This window comes from Hyla sarda, chromosome 3 (assembly GCF_029499605.1).
Source record: "Hyla sarda isolate aHylSar1 chromosome 3, aHylSar1.hap1, whole genome shotgun sequence".
NCBI lineage: Eukaryota > Metazoa > Chordata > Amphibia > Anura > Hylidae > Hyla > Hyla sarda.
The window spans coordinates 392,455,072-392,481,161 of NC_079191.1; the positions used below are offsets into that span (position 1 = coordinate 392,455,072).

A 26,090-nucleotide genomic window follows, 5' to 3' on the forward strand; every position below is an offset into this window, starting at 1 on the left:
CCAACCCCACAGCAAGATTTTTTTCAAGAGCATTGATAGAGATACAACACTTTGTTGTTCTGTACACAGTCAACACTTGAAAATACCGATCCCACTCACTGAGTCAGCTGACATGATAAGTGTAACACAGCTCCGTTCTTGTCTGTTTTGTATCTTCTGCTGTTTTTTTCTGGAACATCTAAACAGATTTAATAGTTAATAACCTACTAAAATTTAAGTTTAGGGAGAACTGATGTTTCAAGTTTTGATACAGGATCATGATCTTAAAATTAAGTTAAGGTGCCGTTGAAAAGCTAAAATTGTGGGCACAATAGATACAGCTATAAATGCCCCTTGCATTCTGAAATATGAACCAGAAGGTGCAATGAAGTATGTATACACATAATAAAAAGTATACAATTCCAACAGAAGGTGTACTCGGCACTACGTGTAGTGAATAATAGGACTGAGCAAAATGATTCCCGGTTTGCAGTGAATGGCTCCCTGGAAGCTGGATAGGTCTGTACAGGTGCTGACTCATGAATGACAAAGAGATAGAACATGAAGTATACAATAGAAGAACGGAGCACTCACCCAGACTTGCTAGTGGTAGCTTCTTTATTGTTCATTAGAACATGCGGGATACAGCGTGCAGGGTGGCAGGTGGCGAGGACGCGGGGGTATCGTCTGGCGACAGGCCGTTATCGCGCCGAAGCGCTTCCGCGCGATAACGGCCCATCGCCAGAAGATACCCCCGCATCCTCGCCACCTGCCACCCTGCACGCTTTATCCTGCATGTTCTAACGAACAATAAAGAAGCTACCACTAGCAAGTCTGGGTGAGTGCTCCGTTCTTCTATTGTATAATAAAAAGTATACTTGATGCCATTTAGGTTACCATACAAATCGAATAAAACTCACCAAACCCACCTATAATACAATCATCTGATATGTCACAGTCACATACTCGAAGTTATGAGTGGTGGGCATCCAAGTGTCTCTAAACTCTGAAGTATACTCTGTGCTTACACAGTGTTCAGTGTCTGTATTGTAGAAAATCTCATGGACTTTTTAGGAATACACAAACTGCACACTTAGCTCTTTAAGTGGTCATATGTCTCTGACACTTTCATACTCTGTTCTGTTTGCAGACTATGCTTTTAGAAGATATGTATGTCGTTCGTATACATGTATTTTAGATGTAGACGGACTCTTTGAGGCACTACTTGGTGTCCATATTTCTTGAGCTAACTGGACAAGGATCTTCACAGGGGTAAATTGTGGTAAAACTGTAGAACTTCACTCCACTAAAAATTGTTGAAGGCAATGGACTTACGTCTCAGGGTGTATCAGTGTGGTGACTGGGTGCTCTACTCCCAGTGTGTATACAGTCATAGAAAAAAGGGCTCACACACACTGTTACTGCTATAACTTCTTTATATAAATGATTTCTTCACAAGAAATAACTTTTTCACAATGTAACAAAGAAAAAAGCAGTGAATAATCACCCAGGTGGATACAGATAGTCCGCAAGATGTATATTGGAGAAATAGCCGATTTCTGCACTATGAAGTCTTAAGAAATCGGCTATTTCTCCATTATACATCTTGCGGACTATCTGTATCCACCTGGGTGATTATTCGCTGCTTTTTTCTTTGCTACATTGTGAAAAAGTTATTTCTTGTGAAGAAATCATTTATATAAAGAAGAAGTCATAGCAGTAACAGTGTGTGTGAGCCCTTTTTTCTATGAACTTAACTCCACTTTTATGGAAAATCCTACGACTTGACACTTAGAAAAGACGCATCCAAGAAAAGTTTACCAACTTAATGTCGTGGCACTAGACCAAGGTATTTTAAAGAAAGCCCTTGTGCAACATATATTTGCTATTAATCTCTGTCGGCAGTCAGGCTTAGAATTTGTTTCCAGACATTTGTGAAAGGTATGCCTAACATTTAGCTATCTAGGCTCACTGTGACAGTCTTCTTATAAGTATGAGAGGAGCTATAGAGCAACATGTGCTTTCAAGACTTTGGTAAGGATAATCTTACTACAGAGAACCTGGTACTCCCTCTCCTTCATCAATTGGCAAGGAGCTTGACATGTGACTAGATTCTACACTCTTCACATGTTGCACATGCAATACAGTTTCAGCCTAAATTTAATCCCCTGTAAGCTGTAAGACTCAGTGTATAAAAAATACAGCTAAATATGCCTTTTGGCACACATTTTACTGTCCAACAAACCTTATTATAGCTCAGCTCGACCTAGCAGCTGGTACAGCCCGTACTCGGCTACCACAGATGTGTAAGTGCACAAGTTGGTATTTTGAAGATTTTCATCCTCACAAAATGGCGGAGAATTACACTGTTGGTAGGGCATTTTCCCATCATGGCAATAAGAAGCACATGTAAAAGCATTTTTGCTGTTTTAGATGGTTGTGAAAAAAATGCTAGATAAAAAATGTATTATTACATGGAATTTTTTTTATTTTTAGCAAAAAAGAATATGTAGTGTAAGTCCATTTGGGTATCCTAGGTGGGAATCACTAATCTAGATAAACCCTGGACATTTTGAGCATGTCTTGTACAAGACCATGTCTTATGACAGATTCCCTTTCATGTATTGACTGAAGATCAGGAAATTAAATATTGAAAACTTTTTATGAACTGGATCATAATTTCTACTTGAGAAAATATGTACATTTAGGTATTTTTCTCATACAGCAGGGATGTTTTTTTCTTCCATCAGTCCTGGGTTGAGAGCCTTTCAGATCCCCAAGACATTAAATTGAAGGATCGGCTGACAAAAATCTCATGTTTATAGCCAGGTTATTTTACCAAGTGTTCATATTATTCTGTCCTTTCGCAGTCCCTATTTTGTGCATGATATTTATGTATATTTATATGTACATTATTTAAGTGTGCAGGCTAATTAATTAGCCTGTATTTGTGGGAGGGCCGGACCTACCTACAAGAACCCGTGGCTGTGCTCAGCTCATCACGCCACGAGTTCTTCACATCCCGCCCAACCCTCCTTATCTTTAAATAATTACACTCACCTAGTGTATGCTCTCTTTAAGGTGTACTCCCACATAGCAGTATATGGCATCACTCTAACTCCCTTATTAAGTAAGAGTTACGGTCAAGATAGATAGGTGGAGGTAGGTTTAGTTAGGTTAGGCTCCATTATCCTGGGGAGCACCGCCCACAATTATGGTTTAAACTGATTTACACACGTGGGAATATGCTGCATAAATTTAATGTAAGTAAATGTTTATTTAAGTACAGCTGTGTCATGACTTACTGTCTGCCCACAAATCCATCCATGTCGTCATGTTTAAAATATGCACTCCCTATTTTGATTATTATTTCTTATCATTAATTCTTATCAATATTTTTTTACTTTACACTTGGTCAGCACAGTGCGGTTTCCGCTAACATTTAGTAGGAAGTAACGTCTAGTCATATAACTTTTTAGCATGCTCTTAGATACAGCTGACAATACTTTCTAATTATATCTATGACTAAGATCCTTGTGATCGAAACGCGTCAGACATTCATCCTTTGTTCTCCATGTGGATACAGCTTTTAACCACTTAAGGACTCAGCCCATTTTGGCCTTAAGGACTCAGACAATTTAATTTTTACGTTTTCATTTTTTCCTCCTCGCCTTCTAAAAATCATAACTCTTTTATATTTTCATCCACAGACTAGTATGAGGGCTTGTTTTTTGCGTGACCAGTTGTCCTTTGTAATGACATAACTCATTATATCATAAAATGTATGGCGCAACCAAAAAACACTATTTTTGTGGGGAAGTTAAAACGAAAAACGCAATTTTGCTAATTTTGGAAGGTTTCGTTTTCACGCCGTACAATTTATGGTAAAAATTACATGTGTTCTTTATTCTGAGGGTCAATACGATTAAAATGATACCCATTATTACCTACTTTTCTATTATTGTTGCGCTTAAAAAAAATCACAAACTTTTTAACCAAATTAGTACGTTTATAATCCCTTTATTTTGATGACCTCTAACTTTTTAATTTTTCTGTATAAGCGGCGGTATGGGGGCTCATTTTTTGTGCCATGATCTTTACTTTTTTTTGATACCACATTTGCATATAAAAAACTTTTAATACATTTTTTATAATTTTTTTTAAATAAAATGCATTAAAAAAGTAGGAATTTTGGACTTTTTTTTTTCGTTCACGCCGTTCACCGTAAGGGATCATTAACATTTTATTTTAATAGTTCGGACATTTACGCACGCGGCGATACCAAATATGTCAATAATATAATTTTTTTTTACGCTTTTTGGGGGTACAATAGGAAAAAACTGACGTTTTACTTTTTTATTGGGGGAGGGGATGTTTCACTTTTTTTCATTTTTTTACATTTTTTTTTACACTTGAATAGTCCCCATAGGGGACTATTCATAGCAATACCATGATTGCTAATACTGATCTGTTCTATGTATAGGACATAGAACAGATCAGTGTTGTCGGCGATCTTCTGCTCTGCTCGATCACAGACCAGAGCAGGAGACGCCGGGAGCCGGACGGAGGAAGGTGAGGGGACCTCCGTGCGGCGTTCTGAATGATCGGATCTCCGCAGCAGCGCTGCGGGTGATCCGATCATTCATTCAAATCGCGCACTGCCGCAGATGCCGGGATCTGTATTGATCCCGGCACCTGAGGGGTTAATGGCGGACGCCCGTGAGATCGGCAGCCGGGATCAGCCACGCATGACACGGGCATCGCTCCGATGCCCGCGGTTATGCACAGGACGTAAAAGTACGTCCTGGTGCGTTAAGTACCACCGCACCAGGACGTACATTTACGTCCTGCGTCCTTAAGGGGTTAAAGGGGTACTCTGGTGGAAAACTTTTTTTTTTTTAAATCAACTTGTGCCAGAAAGTTAAACAGATTTGTAAATTAACTCTATTAAAAAATCTTAATCCTTCCAGTACTTATTAGCTGCTGAATACTACAGAGGAAATTATTTTCTTTTTGGAACACAGTGCTCTCTGCTGACATCATGACCACAGTGCTCTCTGCTGACATCTCTGTCCATTTTAGGAACTGTCCAGAGCAGCATATGTTTTCTATGGGGATTTTCTCTTACTCTGGACAGTTCTTAAAATTGAGATGTCAGCAGAGAGCACTGTGGTCATGATGTCTGCAGAGAGCTCTGTGTTCCAAAAAGAAAATAATTTCCTCTGTAGTATTCAGCAGCTAATAAGTACTGGAAGGATTAAGATTTTTAATAGAAGTAATTTACAAATCTGTTTAACTTTCTGGCATCAGTTGATTAAAAAGAAAAAACTTTTCCACCAGAGTACCCCTTTTGCTATAAAACTATATGTTTAAAGGAATCCTGCCAGCTGGAAACCTTTGTTCTTCTCCAGTTATTGTGGTCTTGCTCCAGACCATCCGTGCTGGCAGATTCTTTTTGATCCAGGTGAGAGCTGGTTTAGTACTGGTGTGCACATGGACTTGTGATAGAGAATGAATGGAGCGATGACATGCATGCACGTTCTGCCTCTCTATTCTGACATTAGATTTGGGTCCCTGTTCTGGAGATTGTAGGGTAGGGTCCCAGCAGTCGGACCCCCGCAATCAGAAAATGATTCAGAATATATCCTCCTCTAATGCAACCTTAATTTCTGTATTCTTTCAATTCTTTTTATCACCTGCATTGGTTCCTGTCTCCATTGGGACTCACAATCTAAATTCCATATAAATCTATCAGTAGGTTTTTGAAGTATGGGAGGAAACTCAAAATAAATACTGATAAGAGGAAACTGGGATACCTGAAAGAAATCCATGGAAACACACAGAGAACATACAAACCCCAGTGTTAACCAATGAGTCAGAGAGAATCTTTCCTACAATTGATTTTCACGAAGACTGAATAATACAAAATGAACCATAGCTTTGTACAGATACTAAACAAGCAGGGAATACTGGGAGATTGGAGCTCAGCAGCTTGCAGAATTGTAAAGGCATCTGTGGATTATAAAAGTCTATAAAACAGACTGTAATTTGAGATTAGTAATAGGTAAGCAAAGCAATTAAACAGCAAAGTTGCTGAACTCTTCCTGTACACTAGGTCATTTGGGTGGAGATATACTGTAAAACATACATCAAAGCTGGTCTACAGTCATTATTGCAAGGCCTGGACTACCCAAAACTGTAGTGCAAGCAATTCATTTTAACTAATGAGCTACAAATATAGTTTATAGGATAACCGTGATGTTACGCCTAGCGCTCCGGGTCCCCGCTCCTCCCCGGAGCGCTCACGGCGTCTCTCTCCCTGCAGCGCCCCGGTCGGTCCCGCTGACCGGGAGCGCTGCACTGACATGGCCGTCGGGGATGCGATTCGCACAGCGGGACGCGCCCGCTCGCGAATCGCATCCCAAGTCACTTACCCGTCCCGGTCCCCTGCTGTCATGTGCTGGCGTGCGCGGCTCCGCTCTCTAGGGCGCGCGCGCGCCAGCTCTCTGAGGCTTAAAGGGCCAGTGCACCAATGATTGGTGCCTGGCCCAATTAGCTTAATTGGCTTCCACCTGCTCCCTGGCTATATATCATCACTTCCCCTGCACTCCCTTGCCGGATCTTGTTGCCTTGTGCCAGTGAAAGCGTTTAGTGTTGTCCAAAGCCTGTGTTACCTGAACTCCTGCTATCCATCTTGACTACGAACCTTGCCGCCTGCCCCGACCTTCTGCTACGTCTGACCTTGCCTCTGCCTAGTCCTTCTGTCCCACGCCTTCTCAGCAGTCAGCGAGGTTGAGCCGTTGCTAGTGGATACGACCTGGTTGCTACTGCCGCAGCAAGACCATCCGTGTGAGTACACTCTTAAAGGGTAACTCCAATACACAAGTCCTTATCCACTATACACAGGATAGCTGATAAGTGTCTGATCGAGGCAGGTCCGACCACTGGTACCCTCACAATCTCCTGCCCAGCACCCCCAGTTCTCCCCATGAATGAAGCTGCGTGGACCAAGGCATGAAGCGGTTTCCGACATGTCTCCTCCATTCATCAATATGATAAAGCCATAGATAAACGACGGGCTTCAGCTTTCCCATAGAGATAAATGGAGGGGGTGTGTTGGCCATCGCTTTGGCCATGCCGGCGGTCGCTCTGTGCATGAGGAGAGCTGAGGTGGAAGGTAGGAGATCGTGGGGGCTCCCAGCGATCGGACACCCATGTAGAAAAAGTCTGGAAAAGCCCTAAACTGGCCATAAACGACTGTGTGGTACTAAAAGTGAGGTAAGCTTCTCCATGTGTATTAAAGGGGTATTCCAGATTTTTTTTTTAAGTAGGCTACAGGGGCTGTAAAGATAGTATAGTTCATAATATAGTGTCTGTACCTGTGTTTCATGGTGGTTTCGCAATTCTTCTGTGATTTTTGCCCCAAAGTTTATTTTCAACAGCATACAAAATGAGTGTTGTCTCTGGTTTTCCCAGGTTGCAGTGCGGCCCAAGACATTACATCACTAGTCAGGTCTTCAGAGGAAGCCTGTCTGCTTCAATGGTTGGAGCGACCACTGGGTGGGAAGGAGATCATTCTGCAACTAACTGTATTTTTGCAACAACTGGAGGCACCCTGGTTAGAAAACACTGGTCTTTTGCATGGAATGCAGCTCATATGTGTTTCAATGGGTGGGGTGGCTGATGTGTGGGAGGGAGAAAAGTGACCTCACACTTACAACCAAGGAATTATGGGACTAGTAGTTGAAGAAGGGATGGATCCTTCCTAAGCATGTGCATTATTGTCTTGCAGGTAAGTGCTAAAATCACCTTATGGTGGACAACCCCTTTAAATCATTTAATAGGTCTACCCACATCAGCATTAGGGAGGGGCAGTGGGGCAGGGACATTTTTAAAGGCATCAGGAATAGGTCATCTAAAAGATATGTACCTTGTGGCTAAAATATTAGAAATAGGAAAAAAACAATGTGGTTAAGTAAAACTGTAACGGGTGCCATAAATGATAAAAAGAAAGCCTTCAAACTAGTGAAGAAAGAATGCAGTGATGAGGCATTAAAGAATTTTAGAGAGAAAAAAAATCACTGTGCAAAATAAAAAAAAAGCATTAAAGATTGAATTAGTAGGAATCATTGCCAAATAAAGTAAAAAAACACCAAAGATATGTTTGAACTATGTAATTGATAAGAAATGTAAAACGAAAAAGGCCTGATCCTGTGAGAAATGTGATGGTAGAAGAGGATGGAGAAAGGCCAACGTTTTGAACGTTTAAAACTCAGCATCATAGCCCGCCCCCTCATGATGTCATGCCCCTCCCCCTCAATGAGAGTCTATGGGAGGGGGCGTGACAGAAATCAAATATTGCTTTAAAGGGGTTGTCCAGCATTATAAAAATACTGCTTCTTTCTTACAAAAACTGCAACACTCCTATCAACAAATTGAGTATAGTACTGCAGTCCCATTCACTCCAATAAAGTCGAACTGCAATACTGGAGACAACAGGGGTGGCCCTGTTTTTGTAAGAAAGAAGAAGTATTTTTCTTGAAGTTCACACGGCCATTGTGCTCCGACCCGTTCAGGGTCCGTTTAGCTCTTTTTTTTTTTTTACTGCCGAACAGACCCTGAACAGGTCGGAGCACAACTGACACCACCGTATTCCGACGCATCCTATTGACTTGAATGGGGTCCTTTAGGTATCCAGTATTTTACAGGAGTTCAGCCGAGAAAAAAAATCGGACATTAATTATTTTTTTCTCCACTCAAGTCCTGTCCTTCCGACAGACTCAGCGACAGAGCTCCCTTTAGCAGAGGGTGTTGGCATTTCGAATGAGCTCTTACAGACAAACATAACCTAACTAAACTAGTAACATGCAAAAACTTTACTGTTAATGTATTTTATTGAGCACATTGAGTTAACATTTACAAAGTAATTTATCCCCTTCATGACTTGGTAAAGTTTGATTTGTGGCCTACGTTTTCTTCCTCCTCACCTTCTAAGACCCACTAGACTCGTTTATTTTTTCACTGACAAAGTTGTTGTAACACCTGCTCTCCGGCCGGACACACCGGCCGTGAGCGCTCTCTGCTTATGTCCCCGCTGTATTCGCATCGTAGGACGCGCCCGCATCTTCCGCCTCTCCTTGTCCTCGCAGCCCCGGCGTGCATGCCCCCACCTCCTAGGGCACACGCGCATCGGAGCTCTTGCTCTTAAACGTCTACACCTGCACCCTGTCCTTAAATATCAGCTCCTCCCTTGTTTCCCTGACGGATCTTTGGTTACCTTGTGCCATAGTAAAAGTCTGTGTCCCTGTTACAATGTACCTGTTCCTTGCTACCTTACCTCCCCTGCACCTGTGTACCTGCCCTGACCTACTGTCATCTTGCCATGTCCTGCCAGTCTCCTTCTGTGCCCCGCCACCTCCCAGCTACCTGTGTGGACAAGTCGTGCCAGGGGTAGCGACCTGGGTGCTGCCTGTCGCAGCAAGACCATCCCGTTTTGCGGCGGGCTGTGGTGAAAACCAGCGGCAACTTAGACTCTGCTCCCTGGCACGGCTCACGTCATCATTCACACTGGCCCAGATGATCCACCACCTGCCGTGACCCGTTACAGTTGTAATATGGCTTCTTTTATGCAAAATGTAAAAAAATATGGAATTGCGAAATTTTGTGGGGCAACAATTTTTTCGGCGTTCACAATACAGTAAAACTGCATACAACAGCACACTAACTTTATTATTTGGATCAGCATGATTTCAATTATACCAAACTTGGATAATTTATGTGTCTTTTTCATTAAAAAATAAAAATAAATAATAGAAAACTTGGAAAAAATTTCTTTTCATTTCTTGTTCTGACCACTATTACTTTTTTTTATTTTTCCACCTATGGAGCTGTGTTAGAGTTTATTTTTTGTATCATTGGTTGTAGTTTGTAACAGTACATTTGTGTAGTTATGCTTTTTTGATCAACTTTTATTAATTTTTTTTCTGGGATGTGATGTGACCAAAATCTGCAATTTTGGTATGTGGATTTTTGTTGTTGTTGTTGAGTTTTTGCCGTTGACCGTGCAGGATAAGGAATTGTTAGGTTCGACCCCAAAGGTCGAGTCGTCTTCTGTCGGTGGATTCCCAATTTGTGTGTCGAAGGCTTGTAAAGGGCTGCAGTCACCCTACTCTCCCAACGTCACCCTGCCACTCAAATGAAGACACAGACACAAGTGCTGTGACTTAGCCAAGGGCAGTAACAAGGCTGACCCTCCTCTCAAGTGTATTTTCTTATATACATGATTTTCAATATGACATGCGCTATAAACTTTAAATTGTAACAAAGTCAGGAAACCGTAAATCCTTTGCATAGTCAGCAGAAAGTTCAATGCAAATATAAATAGCTAAGCTGAAATCTAACAAGCCATTGTTTCAAGGACACATCTGTGGTAACAAAAGATAAGAGTATAAAACACCAATTGTCTCAAAAGTCCAAAAGGTCAGGAGTTATGTAGAAAAACAAGGATGATAGAATGCAGTCACTTAGACCGAGAATATGGAGTCTTTGAACACAAAATGGAGTCTCCTTTACCCAATTCTATCAGGAATATAATAATTTAGTAGTTTGGACAATTACGCACGTGGTAATACCAAATATGTAAAATTTTTTACAGTGTTTTATTTGAAAAATTAGAAAAGGGGTCATTTACATTTTTAATTAGGCCCCAGGGGCCTATTATAAGCCATTGTTAGATGGTTTACATAGATTAATACAATGCTATTGCATTACGTTGATCTATTTTATCTGTGTTCTATTGCTTCAGCCTGTCAAAGGCAGCCTTCAGCAATCACAGAGCCAGGGAAGGTACCGAGTGACACATAAGGCTTCCACATCGTGGAGGTGCTGACGGGACCACTAGACACTAGGGATTACTGGCATTTAATGTTTAAATACAGTGATCACTATTGATCACAGCATCTACCTATTTAAATGACGGACATTTGAGCGATCTCCAATGTCTGTCATTACTGGTAGGTGTTTGCTGTTGATAGCAGCAGGCATCTGCCGATTCTGACACGAACCCGACTCGCAGAAAGGGGTTAAATATTTTCAGATAATACTTGGCTGTGTAATGTAATGAACACAGAGAAGAATAATATAATAGTACAAATGGATTTATAGAATTTAGAGGTTTGGACGGAGAAATGGTACATGAAGTGTACTGTGCATAAATAGTGAAACATTGGGTGAAATTGCATAAAAAAGACTTGGACATTTTTCCACAGTAAATGTAACAGTGCCAGGCAGCTGCTGCCAAGACAATTAAAATTGTGTAATGCATCAAAATGCTCATAACAAAGCCTGAAATTGCCCCTTTACAAATTACTAGTTGCCTATATTTGTAATGTTGTGTACAATTTTTGCAGTACCAACATAGGTTATCATATCTGGGGTTATTCAGTTTTGAAAAAAGAAGGCTTGGGGGCCTATATTATTATAGTATCGAAATACATTAATAGACAGTACAGAGATCTTTCTAGTGATATTTTCCCACCCAGGTCTTCAACCATGACAAGAGGAAATTCTCTACATGTAGAGATGAGAAGGTTTCACCATAATCATAAACAGGGATACTTTACTGTAAGTGGATTGAGAATCTGCCACACAGAACCATGCACACATTGTGTAGAGCTTGAGCCCCTGCCCTTTTGATACCTTCTCTTTCAGGTACCCTGGCACCACAGAGAAGGCATCATTATATAGCTGCCTGCAAGAGCTCATTTAACAATAGTGCAAAATGTGTCCTTAGGATGCAGATAAAGTATAACTCTAGTTTTAGGTTCTCTGCTGCCCCTAACAGGGATCTAGATCTCCCCGCTGCTGCTCTGTACCTTTACGTAATAAAAAAAGTTTCCGCATGTGGCAGACGTGCTGTACACTGGGCATGTCTGCTGGAAGCCCAGAAGTTCTACATCATCAGGAGGCCCACAGTTTGGAGATCAAAGCTATAGTTAAACCAGATAAAATACTTCAATAGTATCAATAATATTTACCTCAAAACAAATTCAACCCAACATATGAACAAAAAAGCATATTAAAGATAATCTTTATTGTATATTTGATATCTTCTAGTGAACATTGAAAATAAATCATCAGAAAAATGCTTATTAAACTCTGCTGTATTTTACAGGAATCCCTTGTGAGTGTTTATACATTACAGTGGCCATATGTGAAGTTTATAGACTCTCATTAATTCCAGTGATCCCTAGGAGGAATAGTCCGGGATCGGTGCCACCACAGGCAGACAGATGTTTTAGGCAGGGAAACTATTTGAGGGGTCATTTCAGTTTTTGAATGACTAGCTGGATATTCTAGCAGAATCAGTATATAGAGTATATATATATATATATATATATATATATATATATGGTGTGGCGGGGTGTGAGGTGCAGGACAGATATTGTTACCCTAGGGGCAGATGGTATTAACCCCTTGTGTACTTGACGCCAGGGCGTGGTTTATCCTTAGCCACCCGAAGGTATACCGCTGGATCCTGGGCTAGGCATGGGGCAATGAAGACACCAACGCCAAGTTATGGACAACGGTAGCTTTACTGAGGGTAGACAGGTGTTATAGTCTGTGCCAGTGTTTCCCAACCGGGGTGCCCCCACACACTGGGGTGACATTCAGCAGTGCCCAGGGTGCTGCGGGCTCCGGAGGGGAAAACTTTTTTGTTTTTTTATTTGAATTTCCCTCCTGGCAGAAGCATCATGCTCTGAACGCTTCTGCCAGAGAGGATCCTGCATTGGGACGCCGGGGGAAAGGGTTTGAATAGAAGCAGGGGCAGGAGTGGTGGGGTGAATGGAAGCAGAAGCAGTGGGGTGAATGGAAACAGGGGCAGGAGCAGTGGGGTGAACAAAAGCAAGGGCAGGTGGAATGAATGGAAGCAGGGGCAGGTGGGGTGAATGAAAGTAGGGGCAGAAGCAGGGGACAAATGGAAGCCGGAGCAGGAGTGGGGGGGGGGGGTGAATGGAAGCAGGGGCAGGGGGGATTGAATGGAAGTAGGAGAGGTGGGGGGAATGGAAGCAGGGGCAGGGGTGGTGGGGTGAATGGAAGCAGGGGCAGGAGTGGTGGGTGAATGGAAGCAGGGGCATGAGCAGTGGGGTGAATGGAAGCATGGGCAGGAGTGGTGGGGTGAATGGAAGCAGGAGCAGGAGTGGTGGGGTGAATGGAAGCACGAGCCATGGGGTGAATGGAAGTAGTGGCAGAAGCGGTGCGGTGAATGGAAGCAGTGGCAGGAGCGGTGAGGTGAATGGAAGCATGGGAAGGAGCGGTGGGGTGAATGGAAGCAGGGGCAGGAGCGGTGGGGTGGATGGAAGCAGGGGCAGGAGCGGTGGGGTGAACGGAAGTAGCAGCAGGAGCGGTGGGGTGAATGGAAGCAGGGGGAGGAGCAGGGAGGTGAATGGAAGCAGGGGCAAGGGGGGTGAATGGAAGCAGGATTTTTAATGAAGCGTGGTGGGGGGGGTTGAATGTAAGCAGGGGCAGAGCAGAAGCAGGGGCAGGGGGCTGAATGGAAGCAGGGCTGGGTGGTTGGGTGGCTGCATGTGAATTGAATCAGTGGCAGGGGTGGATGGGTGGCTGCGGGGTGAATGGAAGTAGTGGCTTGAGGCATTTGAGAGGTTGGAGGTATTTGTGTGTGTGAGAGGCTGGAGGCATTGTGTGTGAGACAGGGGTTGGAGGCCGGAAGTATTGTGTGTGGGTGGGGGAGTGAGGTTGGAGGCATTTGGGGGGGGGGGGGGGGGGATGCTGGAGGCATTGTGTGTTTAGGAGTGAAGTTGGAGGTCTTGTGTGTGTGAGGCTGCTGGAGGCATTGTGTATGAGGCTTCTGGGGGCATTGTGTGAGGCTGCTGCGGGAATTGTGTGCATGTATGAGTCTGCTGGTGGCATTGGGTGCATGTGTGAAGCTGCTGGGGGCGTTGTGTGTGTGTGAGGCTACTGGTGGTATAATATGTGTGTGTGTGTGTGAGACTGGAGGTATTTGTGTGTGAAGCTGCTGGAGGCACTGTGTGAGGCTGCTGGAGGCATTGTGTGTGTGAGACTAAGGTATTTGTGGGAAAAAATTATAGGATGATGGTGGAAAAGTATGGAGCCTAATATGTTTTTTTTTTTTTTTAAGGTTCTGTGGTGAAGAGTTGTGACTGGAAGAAACCATAATGACGGTCCGGGCCAGATGGAGAAGAAAAAGAAAAGTGAATGACTCCGATCAGAGAAGACATCACCTGTGAGTCCTGCATATAGCAGCACTGTAATCTACATAGCTAACAGATATATAGGTGATGTGTATTACTTCTTTTTAGCCATTTTTTGTCACGCATTGAATATTATTCTTTAGGGGTGCCCCACAGAATTTTTTTTTTGCGAGGGGTGCCCCGAGCCGAAAAAGGTTGGGAACCACTGGTCTATGCAATACAGCCAGGGCCCAAGGAGGTGACCAGTGACTCAGAGACCTTGCAGTATTGCTGGGACTTGTAGTTGGGCGGAAGAATTTAGTGCAGGCCACGCTGGGTAGACAGATGACTTTACTGACTTGTGTTTGACAGGACGGTAACTTTAGCTTACTTGCACTTGACTTAGGCACGACTTTACTGGAAGTCATCAGGAAGCAAGAGAGAGACGCCAGCTCCACCCAGGGCTTATATGGGGGAGACTAGCAGGGAGCCCATAGGTCACCTTTGGGGTCAGCTGGTCACTGGTACCTCCTGGGTAACAATCACATGGTACATTTTATTAAAGGCAAAACACGTCTTTTAATATAACACCTATAGGGGCCCTGGGGACACTGCCTGACAGGGCAGGAAAGGCATGGAGCAACTTCATCCTGTACTGGGCCACCACATATACATAAGTTAGTATTTAGTTCCAAGCAATAACATCTTATTCAAATGTGGAACCTGGGTGGTGTAGTGCATGTAGTAGTAGGGGCAGGTGGTAATAGTCCAGGGACAGATGGTAGTATAATCCCTTGTAGTGTTAGTGACGCTAGGATGTGGTTGTTTGGTGTAGGGCACCGGTGACAACCAACCCAGAAATGGCATATATTAAATGAGAGTCCAAAGCAGGTTTTGATGCAACTGGAACTTTACTGAAGAAGCAGTATAACATTTCTTACAGAAATTTCCATAGAGGTGACCGGGGCACAGGGAACCTCTCAGGCTTGCTTGGACTTGTAGTAGTAATAATGATGATGCAGGCCACTGTTATGACTTTGGTAGGGACAGTGGAGACTTGACTTGTAAACATAGATGAGACTTACAGATTAGATGTGGCTGCAGACTTGTAGGCTTTGGCCTAGCTGTACTGGACAGAACTTGTACAGGACTCGTGCTTGCTTACTGTCCAGAAATCAAGAGAGAAGAGAAGAGATAAAGAGACCTAGTGTAGTGACTACAGCCCTTTAAATATCAGGGGGCTGGACTAAGGCCCATTGGTAGCTGGTTGCCTGTGGTTACCCGTGCCTCAGGAACTCTGGGTATCAGGTGATCACATATCACATGACCATGTCACATGACCTTAGGAAGGTCCTATACAGTTTAAACATCGTAATAACCTCTGCACATAGCTTGTATTTGTTACGCCGTGCGCTCCGGGTCCCCGCTCCTCCCCGGAGCGCTCACGGCGTTCTCTTATTCACAGCGCCCCGGTCAGACCTGCCGACCGGGTGCGCTGCGATAATGTTCCTAGCCAGGATGCGATTCGCGATGCGGGACTCACCCGCTCGCGATGTGCATCTCGATTCCCTTACCAGACCCGTTCCCCGTCTGTGCTGTCCCGACGCGCGCAGCCCCGCTCCTTAGGGCGCGCGCGCGCCGGGTCTTTGCGATTTAAAGGGCCGGTGCGCCACTGATTGGTGCATCAGGTTTTCATCAGTACCTTCACCTGTGCACTTTCCTACTTATACCTCACTTCCCCTGCACTCCCTCGCCGGATCTTGTTGCCATTGTGCCAGTGAAAGTGTTTCCTTGTGTGTTCCTAGCCTGTGTTCCAGACCTCCTGCCGTTGCCCCTGACTACGATCCTTGCTGCCTGCCCTGACCTTCTGCTACGTCCGACCTTGCTCTTGTCTACTCCCTTGTACCGCGCTTATCTCAGCAGTCAGAGAGGTTGAGCCGTTGCCGGTGGATACGACCTGGTTGCTACCGCCGCTGCAAGACCATCCCGCTTTGCGGCGGGCTCTGGTGAATACCAGTAGCAACTTAGAACCGGTCCACCGACACGGCCCACGCCAATCCCTCTCTGGCACAGAGGATCCACCTCCAGCCAAGCCGAATCCTGACAGTATTTACTGTACAATACCGATACTAAACATACATAATTAATGTACAATAGAAATCATAATAATCACCTAGGGGGGATACTGCAGGAGAGCCCTGTGGACTTGAGGGACTCTACCTAAGGTGACTTTAGAAACTGTACAGAACCACGTTCTGTACCGGGACACGACAAACCCCCTTACTTAATATTAGTCGCCTTCGACGTCTGTTCCCTTAGGGAGAGGAGAGAAATGGCCACTGGGCCGTATGTAGTCCTGAAGCATTACATACAACGTCCAATTCCAGGCTGATGAAACAAATATGAAAACTGATGAACTGGTGATAAGAGTCTCTGTACATAATGTCCATACATGCTCTGCAAATCTGATGAACAGAATAACTCTAGGACTTGCTTGAGATAAGGATTTATTTTCTTGTGACTATACCTATGACTATAAGGACATGACGTGCACTTATGACATTACGTACACTTATTTTTTTTTAGTAGGTATGACTATGGACTATGCACAATTAGTGACTTTGCAGATAACAGGCATAGCTGACTATACATTTCTGACTGACTAATAAATTTTTTATGACACTGGACTATCTCTGACATTCTATTATGACTTTGACATCACACTTTATGAGTACTGCGAAATATGATTAGTACTATGATATATCTGACATTTTACTATTAGACTATTAGACTTGGTATGCATGGTGACGGCAATGCTTATACATACACTTTGACATCATACCACTGTTTATTTTTGTTAGCCACTGGTTGCGGATTGGGTTGCCGGAGGTTTTCTGCCCAATACCTTGGCTACTAGGGTCTATCGGCACTTACACACTTACCCCTAGAACACTTAATTCTAGATAACATTTGATATTCTGTTACCTTACTTTTGTACGTGCATTTGGTTAGCTACAGGAATACCTTCTGGCCAGTAAAGTACCCTGGACCCGCAAAGTCAAGAAGTAATAACATTAGCTACATGACATTTTAGTGACAGTGGTGTTTACTGATATAAGAATGCTACAGTCCCTAATGTATATTTGACTGAAGTTTGTGACTGATGTACGTGACTTTTGTGATTTAGACTTGTGCACATTTGTTGGTGACTTTTGTTCAGGCCACACCTCCGTGACTGGTGTAGGCCTAGGCACATCAGTTGGTGACCGCTGATCAGTCCACACCTCTGCAGGGGGAGTAGGCCTGGGCACATTTTCTGTAAAGGAGACGATTTCACCTTTCTCCGGGGAATGCAGGGCTGGGGGAAGATAGTCCCTATGGACAGCTCTCCTGTTCACTAGGGTGATGCCCGCCGGCAGTCCATAAGTGGGCCAAACCCTCTGGCTCGGTCAAATTTCACAAAAGTAGCACGGCGCTCTAACGGTGGCTCACCTTCCTAGCGATGTTCTAGCTTTCGGATATATAGGGCCTCCAATTTTTTTGTGTCCTGTTGCTGATCCTGGCACACCTCATACAGCAACAGTTTCGGCCCATACATCTCTCTCTTTTGTGCCCTCAGTTCCTCCACTATAGCAGCAACTTCAGCTTCTCTGCAGGCTCTTTCGCCCTGGGCTCTAGGAACTGGTGGATGGGGCTTCCCTGGCAGGGGAAGAAGGTGCTCCCTCATATAACGAATTAACGCAGGCTCATCCCTGAACAACCATCTGGGTAGAGGGAGTGATTGTGGGCGTGCAATTACTTCAGCAGATTTCTGAGCCCTGGTCTCTCTCTCTGGGCTAAGAGTGGAAGAGAGTGTAGAAAATTCGTCCTCAGCCAGAGTACTTACTTCCGACTCCTCGGTGGCAATTTCTGCCCGGGTCCTATGGTGAAGGAGACAGCCTCACCGGCAATGCTTCCGCAGACTGGGATGATTCCCCTTCCAGGGTGGCTGGCCATTCGTCGTCCTCTGGAAGCGGGGGCCTCCATAGCCCCAAGGGACAACCTCTGTAAACTGTCAGCCAGGTCCTGAAACAGTTTTGCTGCGGCCACGGCAACTTTCCAATCTGCTAGAGCCATCTTGGTGCTCTCTCCATGTGCTCTGTACTCCTCTCTGCAATCTCCCGATTGAAGAGCGCTGGTCACATGGTCTCTTTTATAAGAGGCTCCGACAAAATGGCGGCTGGCCGGAAGGACATCATCGGTGCAGCGCTGACTTCCGGTCCCCCGGCAACAACAGGCAAATACAAGCAGTTCCACTTTGGCATGAGATGACTACATAATGTCCACGGCCAGGGGACCAGCGCGGGAAATTTTGGCGCGCTTCTCGGACTCCTCTGTAACCCTTGCAGGTACAATTCGCAATGGAGTGCGTAGCATGGCGTCGGCCCGAATCTTACACATGGTAGCCTCAGTGGTCACAGACTTAACTGCATATACAGTGTTCTTCGCCTAACCCCTTTCTTTTCTTCAGAGCCCCAGCAAAGCACAATTTAACAGACAATGTCCCGTACACTTTTGGGCGCAATCTCTGTCGCAGCTTGCGACACTTTCGAAAAACTAGTGGCTTTGTGGCAATGGCACACACCCGTATCCTGTTCGTGACGCCAAAAATGTTGGTACCTGGGTGGTGTAGTGCAGGTAGTAGTAGGGGCAGGTGGTAATAGCCCAGGGAGAGATGGTAGTATAATCCTTTGTAGTGTTCATGACGCCAGGATGTGGTTGTTTGGTGTAGGGCACTGCCGACAACCATCCCAGAAATGGCATATATTAAATGAGAGTCCAAAGCAGGTTTTGATGCAACTGGAACTTTACTGAAGAAGGCAGTATAACATTTCTTACAAATAGCCAACTTCCACAGAGGTGACCGGGACACAGGGGACCTCTCAGGCTTGCTTGGACTTGTAGTTGCAGTAATCATGATGCAGGCCACTGTGCTACTGTTATGACTTTGGTAGGGGCAGTAGAGACTTGACTTGCAGACATAGATGAAACTTGTAGGCTTTGGCCTAGCTGGACTGGACTGAACTTGTACTGCTGCTTGCTTTACTGTCCAAGAAGTGAAGGGAGAAGAGAAGAGCTAGTGTGGAGACTACAGCAGCGGGCTGGACTAAAGCCCATTGGTAGCTGGTTGCCTGTGGTAACCTTTGCCCCTGTAACTCTGGGTATCAGGTGATCATATATCACATGACCATGTCACATAACCTCAGGAAGGTCCTATACCGTTTAAACATCTTAATAACCTTTGCACATAGCTTATATTCACTGTACAATACCGATAATAAACATACATAATTAATGTACAATAGAAATCATAATAATGACCTAGGGGGATCCTGCAGGAGAGCCCTGTGGACTACCTGAGAGGACTTTAGGATTGTACAGAACCATGTTCTGTACCGGGACAGGACACAAATGACAATGATGAAGTACTAGCAACCTCCAAAAAATGAACTAGAAACTGGGTAATTTATTATGCTTGAACACAATTTTTTTTGTATATTAAAGTCACACATTTTTGCACAAGCACATTTGCAAAAAAATATGTGACTTTTCACCTTTTTACGACGCCTACACGGCTTTTGCAAAAAAGGCTCTGACGGAGTTAACGTGGCCTTCGCTGCCTGGAGGATTTTACTTCAGAAGTTGTAAATTATGCCAAAGATCTACTAAAGCTCATAGCAGTCAATGACGGACTTTGGTGATCAATAGCGATCACCACACTTCGGAACCTCGATGACAGTCCTTCTGCCTGATATATGCAGGGGTATGATTGGTTAAAATGGACAACGGAGCTCTCTTAATCTGTACAGGTCCCGTGGACCAATTGCTGAGTCTGCCTTAGGCCTTGTTCAGTTCCATTGTTCTGAAGGGGAATCTGCTGCACCACGCACGTGGCAGAATTTCCGTGGTGGAAATATCTGCCGCTTAAATTCCGATTCCGGTCTCCACCAAAAGAATTGACATTTCAATTATTTCTGTGGAATCTGCTTGGAAATGCAATGCCATTTATGAAGATAGCACATTTTCAAGAGGTCCTAACACCGCCGTGTTCTGGAACCCACTGTCTGCGGAATGTCTGATGGAAATTTTCCAGGCGGACATGCCACAAACAAATCTGCTGTGTGAACATAGCCCTGGCCAACTCTACAGCAGATTACCGACTACACTGGGTAATGCCATGCTTAAAAAAATCCCCTATGGATTGTGTGGAATTGTCAGAACTTTTAATATATAACATTATTGATTTCGAACAATGAATTGTGTAAAACACAAAACAATATCGAAGTCCAAAATTGAAAAATTGTTGGGTCATATCCCATCCCCAAAAATGGAATAAAAATTCATATATGATCACATGTGATCAAAAGTAACACATGCAGTATGCAAAAATGATATACCCATATAAACTTTAGACCACGGCGCAAAAAGTAGGTCCTCAAACAGTCCCATTTGACAGAAAAACAAAAAAGCTATAGCGGTCAGAATAGGGCAATATTAAAGGGATACTCCGGTGGAAAACTTTTTTTTATTTTTTTTTAAATCAACTGGTGACAAAAATTTTTACAGATTTGTCAATTACTTCTATTATAAAATCTTAATCCTTCCAGTACTTATTAGCTGCTGAATACTACAGAGGAAATTATTTTCTTTTTGGAACATAGTGCTCTCTGCTGACATCACGAGCACAGTGCTCTCTGCTGACATCTCTGTCCATTAGAAGAACTGTCCAGAGTAGGAGAAAATCCCAATAGAAAACATGTGCTGCTCTTTTTACTTTTACTTTTTAATAGAAGTAATTAACAAATCTGTTTAACTTTCTGGCACCAGTTGAATTAAATAAAAAAGTTTTCCCCCGGAGTACTCCTTTAAGCATACTTATTTAATAAAAAAAAAAGTTTAACTTTTTAAAAGTTGTACAAAAACTGTGTAAAAATGGGTATTGTTGTAGTCATTTATATCTACGAAGTAAAGAAAACATGTCAGTTATACCGTAAAGTGCACTGTGAAAAAACCAACCCCACAAAAGTAGCAAAAATTTTTTCCCAATTTCTTCCCAAAAATAAGAATTTTGTTTTTTATCCACCGTACATCATTTTATGGTAAAATTAAGGGTGTTGTTACAAAGTACAAGGGGTCAAGAAAGAAAAAAACCCTAATAAGCATCATATGGGTCTGTGGATGAAAATAATAAATGTCATAAATAAAAATCTCTGTACTGTAGGAGCACAATGACGAGGGTTAGGCCACTGCCATGTGGTCAGGTGACTTTATTCTATTTTTTACATGTCCTTTTTGGTGGAGTTTTTGTAATTTGGTGGCATCAGATATATAGGAATATTTCTAGCTACATGACTTGACTTGTCAGAGTAAGCCCATGGTCGGAGCAGGTATTATCAGAACTCACAATAGCTTAGTGTGTATTGGCAGCTACAATGCTGAAGCAACACTTTCTAATTCCCCTGTTGCTTTGTTATTTTTTACCTAGCTTATATGGTGGTGACATCCAACCTTTTCGTGCAGTTCTATATTCTCTGCCCCCCCAGGGAATTAGATTAAAACAAGAGTTGTAATGTACTAGGCAGAATCTGAAGCCTTTGCTGCCCGTGACAACACACCGGCACCGTAATGAGCCACCAGGGAAGTACCAGTGACCCCATGTATTATAGTCTGCTCACCCATACAGGAAGCCTTTAATATTCTGTAATAAAAAAAATCCACAGAGCATTAAGATATGAGGATTTAGATGGCAAATGTATAGCAGCATGGCACTTTTTTCAATTTGTAAATTTGTTTTATTTTTATTTATGTATTTTTTGCTGTGTGTTGCCCTCTTGGTACCAGGAACAGGGTTATAGTTTGGCAAAACATTATACAGCGTCATGAATGTCACAGCACAACACATGGCGACAACTGTCTTGGCAAGAGCCATTTCCAGATTTTTTTGGAAGAGCAAAGAATAAATAAATCAATATGCTTCCTAGAGCAAGCCACCCCACCAAAGTAAGGAAATGGGGGAGAATGGCGTTCGTACAAGAGGTGACCAAGAACCCAATGGCCACTCTGGTTGAACGCCAAAGATCCTGTGTGCAGATGAAACTTCTCGAAGGTCAACCAGTGCATGCTTCAAACCAAACTGTGCTCAGAAGTTCCCCATCTAATTCTATAGCATGCATTAAAGGAGTAGTCCAGTGGTGAACAACTTTTCCCCTATCCTAAGGATAGGTGATAAGTTGCAGATCGCGGGGGGTCCGACCGCTGGGCCCCCCCCGTGATCTCCTGTATGGGGCTCAGACAGCCCGTGGGAAGGGGCGTGTCGATCACCGCACGAAGCGGCGGCTGACAAGCCCCCTCAATACAACTCTATGGCAGAGCCGGAGCATTGCCTTCGGCAATCTCCAGCTCTGCCATGGCGATGTATTGAGGGGGCGTATCGGCTGCCGCTTCGTGTGGTGGTCGACACCCGCTATCTGGCCGGAGAGCCTGGCCCCTGTACAGAGAGATCGCAGGGGGCCCCAGCGGTCGAACCCCCTGCGACCTCAAACTTAACCCCTATCCTTAGGATAGGGGTAAGTTTTTCACCACTGGACTACTCCTTTACTGTCCCAAAAAGCCTCTCCCCATCAATTTAACTATACTTAGCCCTGAGAATACATTGGGACCATTTTCAGGCCTGTTTTTCTGATGATGTCTACATGCCAGCCTGCATCTTGAAACCCAACACATCCTTGCATGCCACAAACCTATAGTCCCTCACTTGTAGGGTGGGGTGGACACTACTGCTAGTTGTGGATAATAATGTTCAGAAAGACAATTTTTAGCCAATAGGTATCTAGTGTGTGTGACCAGCTTTAGGTCTACTGGAATAAACTTATTTGACGACAAGTATTATTTCCGCCATTGCATGTAGTTAGGACACTTGGTGTCTGTAGTCATCAGTGTTATCAGGCTTCATTCTAATGACTAATAAAGCCTTATCTTCTGCAGGATTCCATTATTCACAGATCACTGGAAGACAGGATAATGAAACTTTGCCAGCGAATAACAGACCATGATATGAGCAATATGTTTCTAAGCTGCAATACTCCTTTCTAGTGTGAATTCAGTAGAGGATATAATTATGTAAAGACAGACCCGAGCTTGATCATTAGAAATGTTACCTTTAATTCACATTGTGATACAGAGCACTGAGCGATGTATGTATGCAGGGCATGGAGTAAGGGCCTGTTTACATGGGAAAATCGCACTGAAACATGTTTTTTGAAAACTGTACGTCTTTTTTTTTTTTTTTTTTAATGATTGCCACTGCAATGTATAGGAAGTGCAAAAAATTAAAGGGGTACTCCGCTGGAAAACATTATTTTTTTAATCAACTGATGCCAGAAAGTTAAACAGATTTGTAAATTACTTCTATTTAAAAATCTTAATCCTTCCAGTATTGATCAGTCGCTGTATGCTCCACAGGAGCTTCTTTTCTTTTTGAATTTATTTTCTGTCTGACCACAGTGCTCTCTGCTGACACCTCTGTCCATGTTAGGAACTGTCCAGAGCAGGATAGGTTTGCTATGGGGATTTTCTCCTACTCTGGATAGTTCCTAAAATGGAGGTGTCAGCAGAGAGCACTGTGGTCAGACAGAAAATACATTAAAATAGAAAATAACTTCCTTTGCAGGTAGTTACAGAAAGTATTTTTGCAGCAGCACTGATTTGTGCTCTGATCAGTGCTTTTGCAGCCTGCCCCTACATTTTTTTTGGGTGTAGGTTCTTTTCCAATTTTTTTTTCCCTTTTACTTTTTTTTTTTAACCTTTTTTATTATATTTTGGGGTTTGCGGTCCACACCAACAGCTGTTATTCTGCGCTGTGTGGCTGTGCAGCCTGCCCTGATTGCTGGGGGTATGCTTTTTTTTTTTAAAAGCTCTGGCTCCGGTCTCCACCACAATCCTCTTCCTGGTTGCTGGTGGTCGGTGAGTCATACTGCACTCAGCCAATCACCGGCCTCTGTGACGTCTTTGGCCGCAGCAGCAGGTGCCGGTGTAGTGAAGAATTTTGTGTCTTGAAGCGTTCTCACACTGCCGCTCAGCCTATCGCCAGCCGAGTCGGGACTTCACTGCGGCCGGTGATTGGCTGAACGCAGTATGCCTCACCGACCACCAGCAACCAGGAAGAGGATCGTGGCGGAGACCGGAGCCGGTTACCGGAGGCCCCAGGGGAGCGGAGGAAGGTATGTATATCTTTATTTTTTTACTGCCGGCAGTATGGAGGAAAATTTTTATATTCTGGAGTTCTCCTTTAAGGAATCAGTTAGATGGACGTGTTCCATAGACGACAATGCATTTCTGAGCGGATTCCACAGAAAGAATTAAAAATTCCTTGTGCAGAGTCCAGAATTAGAATTTTCGGGCCAGATGTTTATGATGTAGAAATTCTACTGTGTTCACAGTGCAGCGGAATCCAATTAAAAACAATTGGACTCTGCAGCAATGGGATTTTTTAAACTGAATTTTTCTGTCTGATTCTGCTCGGAAATTCCGCCGTGTGAACAAGGCCTTACTGATCTCCGCCCTGTATTAATCCAAAATTACCCGGTAGGATATATGGAAATGTTTCTTGCTTTTTTTCTTTCATGCTGTTTTATTTTTATTTTTTTCTTCCTTTCTTCCCCTTGAGTATAAAAAAGGCTCCCGAGTTCTGTTGGTGATATTAGCATTTTTCCTTTTTCGTAGTGTGTATCTAAATAACTTTTCTTTGCATTTATCAGGAAGACAAGCGTCTCCTTTCTTTTCCAGCGCATTACTGCTATAATAAGGTTCATTATGGATGTCTGCAGGGCACACTGGAGCGCTTATGTATCATGCAGAACATCACATGCTTCTCTCTCACAATGTCTGTGACCAGGGAATGTCACTACTGTTATACAACATAAAATAGCCCTATCATATGTGTGCATATATATGGGAGAGTTTCCTGTTGTATAACAGTGGTTCTGACCTTGTTTGGAGCAAGTTCTTGCCTATGTTAGGCCAATTTCACACCACTTTTGGCAATGTGTATGTTTGTGGGGTAAAACTGTATAGTTTTCTAAAAGTGAGCAAAATTGATCTGTATAAATTATATACTAAATCAGTGTTTCCCAAGCAGGGTGCCTGCAGCTGTTACAAAACTACAACTCCTGGCATGTCTGGATAGCGGAAGCCTCAGTCGCGTCTCTAGGGGAAGGGGGCCTATGGGGCCTGAAGCCCCAGGTCTTGCACCCATAGCCCTGGGTCTGGCAAAGGCTCGCTTGCTAATGGGGATCTAGGACACTTTCCCTGGATCCCCATGGGAGTGAGGGCTGCTTCAGTTGTGTGCACACAGGTGCATACAGGTAAAAGCTGACTATCAGTGTAAGCTGCGGGAACTGTACCCTACACTGACAGGAAACGGTGACCTCCGCCCCCCATGCTGTGTAGGCTCCATGATGTCACTCATCGGCGCCTGCACTGTGGAGGAAGAAGGACGCAACTGGGTTATTCTGTCTGTCTGTTCTGGCTGTTCTGTTCCGGCCTATTGGAGACCTAGCAATGCTTTTGCCAAGGGCAAAGCTTAGAATTGTGGTGACCACGGGGTGTTGCAATGGATGTAGCAGGGTCTGGTGGTATTAACCCCCTGGGCAAGATGTTGTTACCCCCTTAGTGTTCGTGACGCCAGGATTTGGTTGTTTTGGTATAGGGCACCGCCAATAACCAGCCCAAAAACGGCATGCAATAAATGAAGGTCCACAGCAAGGATTGGAAGTAAATGGAACTTTTACTTGTAATATGCAGGAAACAGTCTTTACAGTTATGCAGTTTCCACAGAGGTAACCGGGACACAAAAAAAAACCT

At 43.8% G+C, this 26,090-nt stretch overlaps 1 long non-coding RNA gene across 1 annotated transcript in view; it reads right to left on the bottom strand.

The window, feature by feature from the left end:
• LOC130360845 (uncharacterized) overlaps positions 1 to 15,177 on the bottom strand; it is a 53,823-nt gene extending 38,646 nt beyond the window's left edge. Inside the window, exons 1-2 of the long non-coding RNA XR_008890828.1 lie at positions 15,131 to 15,177; positions 100 to 178 (exon numbers count right to left, since the gene is read on the bottom strand). This is a non-coding gene — a long non-coding RNA (uncharacterized LOC130360845). The remainder of the gene's footprint in view (positions 1 to 99; positions 179 to 15,130) is intronic.
• Between the last annotated feature and the right edge of the window lie 10,913 nt (positions 15,178 to 26,090).